The sequence below is a fragment of the Crotalus tigris genome, unplaced genomic scaffold (genome assembly GCF_016545835.1).
Source record: "Crotalus tigris isolate CLP2741 ecotype Arizona unplaced genomic scaffold, ASM1654583v1 scf7180000017785.2122318, whole genome shotgun sequence".
In the NCBI taxonomy this organism is placed as follows: Eukaryota; Metazoa; Chordata; class Lepidosauria; order Squamata; family Viperidae; genus Crotalus; species Crotalus tigris.
The window spans coordinates 752,632-758,190 of NW_024096634.1; positions in this window are offsets into that span (position 1 = coordinate 752,632).

Below are 5,559 nucleotides of genomic sequence, written 5' to 3' on the forward strand. Positions count from 1 at the left end.
ATCACATACGTAATTTTTCATTTTATCACAGTATGTACATTAGGAAGATGGTTTAAATTATGCGGTAATTTAGTTTGCTGAGGCTTAGATGGGATGCAGTAAAATATTGTACTTTTAAAAGACAATACTGAAGCTCATTTCTCATGCATGGAATGAGACATCAAGCAAACGGAGACAAACCAAGTGGAGTTGGGTGATTCATTATTGGATTAACTGAAACTCTGGTCATTCTTCTGAAGCCATTTTAAGGGTTCAGACAATGGATCCAACCTTAGTGCCAGTTCCTCAAACTCATACTGTTTTTCCATTTATTTACTTTTCGAGGATTAGCAAGGCAAGAATCTATTTGGTGAAATGAAGAAGTATTTTTCCTTTTCTTGCTTCATTTTACTGCATATCCTGCATAAGAACACTCTGCTCAAAACATGAGGAATCATAGAATGAAATTCTTCTGAAGATAGAAGGAGACAAGGAGGCTAAGCAGCTACTCTTCAGCTCCCTAAATCATTATATACAGTACATAGAAAAGAAAGAAAAATCTATTTGGTTGAAAAGAGGACATCATAGAAATGATGGTTGATATTTTCTGTTTCCATGAAGCATGAAGCTGTAAGGAATTACTATAATTTAATCAATTGTAGAACAATAGTATTTAAACATCAAGAATATATCTTGGATGGCAAAGAATTTTAATATATCAATTAATTGTTGACTTAAAATGTCAGTTTAGTATTGGTTCAATTATAGTTTCTATTCATTATTTGGTAACAATGTAATATGTTTTATTACAAACAATATTTCATTTTTACATGAGTCTCAGTCTGTTGATCAACAGCAACAATACAAACATAAAGTTTTGTTTATGTCTGAAATAACAGAAAGAAACAGAAGCTTTGAATACCTATGTTAGGAATTATATATCTATCTTTATATCTTGCTCCTAGATAACCATCATAACTGTCCATAATTCAGCAGATGTTCAGTTTTTGCCATCCATAGTTTGGCCATGTTACACATCTTTTGGGATGTGATTCAAAGAGTTAGTTATTACTTTATGGATAATCTGGTACCTGCCCATTTCATTAAGTCTGACCATGTGGGTAAGTTCCAGGTCCTTTCCCTTAAATGTTGCCAGCTTGTAGGGCTTAGACAGCATGCCTTCTTGGTAGTTGCCTCCTTCCTTTGGAAGATCCCATCCCACCCCTTGAAATTCAGTAGGTTGCTTCCCTCCTAGCCTTCTGAAACTGTAAACACCTGGTCATTCCCTTAAGCTTTGGAATAGGCCAAGTTGTTTGGAGTTGTAGGATATAAACTAGAAATAAACACTGCAAAACATATTGTAAATCACAGTTACATGACCATGGGACACTGCAAATGGTCATAAATGTGGCCTGGTTGCCCAAAATACAGTCATGTGAGGGGGGGAGCTGCCATCAGAACTTTTGAACTGGTCATAAGTAGCTTTTGGCAGATATGCTACACAGCTGGTTGTAAATTTAAGACTATCTGTAATAACTACAAGATAAATGGCAGATAATTCTTAGTAAAGGTAAAGGTTTCCCCTCTACGGGTTGTGCTCATCTCTGTTTCTTAGCCAAGGGAGCCAGCATTGTCTGAAGACATTCCAGGGTCATGTGGCCAACATGATTGTTCACTGAGGCATGCAGGATGTTGTTAATTTCCCACCCAAATGGTACCTATTTATCCACACACTTTTGCATGCTTTGGAACTGCTAGGATGGCAGGAACTGGGGTAAATAACAGGACTTCACCCCATTACATGGCTCTCAAGTCTCAAACCTGGGCTGTCAGCTTTCCAGCCAAGAAGCCCAGCATCTTAACCATGGGCCATCACATCCCTAATTCTTAGAGATCATAGATAAATCATTTTACAATTTTTGGAATTTTGTAAAGATTTTATTTTTTTAAAATATAGAAATATCCAATTAGATACTATGAGATTTTTTTTAAAAAAAAATGGAAAACATCTTCTAAAATGTCTTTTGTCAAATCAACAATTTTAGCTGAGTGAAACATTTTAACTCCTATTTCTGGGAAAATCTTTTAGGAAACTGGTAAAAGGGGCAATACTATTTTAAAATTACAAAGCCTTTATAATCATAATTTTAAAATCAAGTAGAAACCCTTTGAATTGTGTAAGATATCATTCAATTCCTTTGCTATAATGTGATGCCAATATTTTGATAGCTGTTTTGACAAGAGGATTCACAAGGTATTAACTTTAATTGTTCACCCAACCAACCCTTCATTAATATGTGATTTATGATCATTTAGTGAGAAACCCATGTGGTATAGTGATTAACATCCTTCTCAACTCCAATCTGCAAAAAAAGCCTGTTGATAAACAAAAGCATTGTTGAATCATGCAGTAATAGCTTTCCTCAGCACTCTACATGAACAAGCAGACCCTGAAACTATGCAGGGTTTCATGTGGAATAATACACACACACACACACACACACACACACACACACACACACACAGGGTTTTTCAGGGGGGGGAGGTTAGATATAAATTCTATTGTGTAATTCTGTAAAAATATTGGTGATGCAAATGTAATAAATGTAATAAATTTCTATAGAAGTTTAGACAAGCCTCATCTAATGAAAAAAATATCCTGTTTTATTAACAGAGAGATAATTGTTTTTGAGAAGCAGTTCATTTTTAAAAGGCTAATAGATAACAATCAACTGCAACCTATTGAATTAAAATTCTCTGAAGAACAGAATATCTGTTAATGGGAAATTATTCACATGTGTAGCTATAATAAATATATGAAATCACATTTTTCTGTAGTTCAAAAATCATGTAAGGAAAATGTCTGATCACTAGAGGCCACTATCATACTTATTGGTTTTAACTTCTTGGCTTTCATGAAGGTAGTTGGGCAAGGAATTAAGGGCCATGAGGATTAAAGATAAATTTATCCATCCTAAAGTATCACATTTTTCAACTTGAGTTCTCAAAATCCCAATCCCAGTTTGATCAACTTAATTTTGTAAGAGTCTTCAATTTACTCACAAAACCTTTATATGCTTCTTGGTTTTTTTCAAACTTCAGCTGATAATGTTTTTTGTTCTCCACTATTCTGCAAAATTAACTGCATTCTTTTAGCAGTTGAACATGGTTGGCTTTTTTATCTAAAGTTTGATTTTTCTATTTCTGCCAAGTTTTTTTATGAGCTCTGGCTACTTTTCTTGGACAAAATTTTTTTTTTCATTTCTGTCCTATCCAAAAAGAACTTGGAGAATTAATGACCATAAATTGCATTAAATATTGGCTTATTAAAGAGAAGCTCCCTGAGGATGGACTCCAGCACAAGTCTGAAAGCTGAGAAGAATAAACCTCTGGTCCGGGTGACTGACCCAATTGGATCCTGCAATCTTCTGGGATCCTGCAATTATCCTGGGACAAATATATTTGCCTTCATTCATAAATATCTCAATTCCAGAGTTAAATATATGGATCAGAAGAGAGAAATTTGGTGCATCTTTCCTATCATACAATTTTAAGAATAAACATCTCTCTCTCTCTCTCTCTCTCTCTCTCTCTCTCTCTCTCTCTCTCTCTCTCTCTCTCTCTCCATGTTCACTTGCATGTATGTTTGCATGCAGACCATAAAAGCACAAAGTATTTCCATTATTTGTTTTACTATCTCCCTACCTTGAAGATTTCTTTCCTCTAAAGTTGTTTTGGTAATAAAATCAGAGACTCCCTCAATATCACATAGCTGTTTTAAATAACTCAGAGCCAAACTGGACTTTTCATTAAAAAACCCACGGTGATGGAATTTCCAAGCATACATTTTTCTAATTACATAAAGCAGTAATTTTATTTGGGAAAAAGTCATGAGGAAGTTGTGAAAATACCAATATTTTATTCCATTTACAATGTTCTTCCTTCAGAATCCAGTACAAATCATTGTGGTTTTACATGTTTTCAGTTTTTACTAGCTCCCTCAACGCCTTTAGTCTGTTGACTTATCTATAAGATAATGCCTGACTGCAGTTTTCTGTTTTGTGATCTTTTTAATGACTTCCAGAAGATTTTAATCAGGGAGGATGAGAATTTTAGATGAGATAATGCATGGAAGGTGTAGAATAAGTTAGTCCAACCAAATCCTATCAGATATGTTACCTTTCAATTCACATAAATATTCAGGTGACACAATTATAGAAACTGGACTTCAACATAGTAGAGGGTATCATACTGGGAAAGACTGATATAAAACATAAGACTGAATGTAGTTTTATCCCGGTACAATCAAAATCTTAACTGAAATAACATCTGTTTTTGATAGGGTGGGTCTTTTGGGTGCCCTAAAGTCAGACAAAACTGATCAGGGAAATCTGTACCTGTTATTATTGAAATGTCAATAGATATTAGGTTAAAGTCAAAGAATATTTCTTGTCATACTACCTGTATTGTACAAGCAGCTGTTTTTTGAACAGCATTCATAAAAGATATTTAACTATAATTCCTTCATTACATTTCACCTTATCCCTTCTTCTTACTATCTGCCTTTCATTACAACTTATGTATATATATTACCCTCTCAAAGATAATTCTTCATGCATTTGGTAAAGAAAGCTGTAGCGAACAATCTTTAGGGTACTTTAAGGTTTTCCATTATTTTTGCTGTATCAAAGGAATTGTTATATTTTAATACCTCTCAATTCAGTCATATAAAGAGCTTTCTCTACATAATTTAATGTTAAATTAAAATCTAACACTTTGTACAAGTAAGAGCTGTTATTTTTACAATTTCCTCATAATAGTGAACTTTGTTTTTCAATAAATATCTTTATTATTTTATTAACAACTATATTGTATATACTATGTGAGCTGTGTCGTAACCTAATGGTGAAGATGCTAACCTCCCACTTAGAAAGTTGAGAGTTCAGTCTTGGGTAGTGGCAGCTGTTTCTCTCCTATAGCACAAAGAAATTCCTGTGAATTCTACATGGCTTCAGGAAGGGCACCCACCCAGTAAACACTCAGCTCCATCCAGTTGACCCAACTCTACCCTGAATTAAGGGATTACAGGGTCATAAAAAGGGATTTTTTATATATTTCATATTTTATATTTTTTATATTGCCTATTCTATATTTTTTCAAAAAGAGTGCTATGGTGGCCTAGAAGTGGAGCTCTCGCTTCACAATCAGGAAGCTGTGAGTTCAATCCTAGGGGGTGGCAGATATTTCTCTCTCTGGCCATAAAGAGAAAATATCTGCTGAGAGCTCCACACAGGAGTTAGAAGGGCATCCAGCCAGTAAATTCTCAGCTCTGTTCAGTTGCTTGACTCCACTCTTTCTGTTAAAAGAAAAAAAATCTATATTTTTCATATATTAGTGTATGTGATAATCCAACTTTTAACTTTAGCTATTTTGTTTTATGAAAATCTGGATCCAGACTATATGATAACTGGACTCAACTGCTTTGAATAGCACTAGAAAATGATTGTTAATATGTGCCTTTGCAATAGTTTTATTTCTGCTGCTTTAGGTAGCAAAGCCTATATAACACACACCAGGATC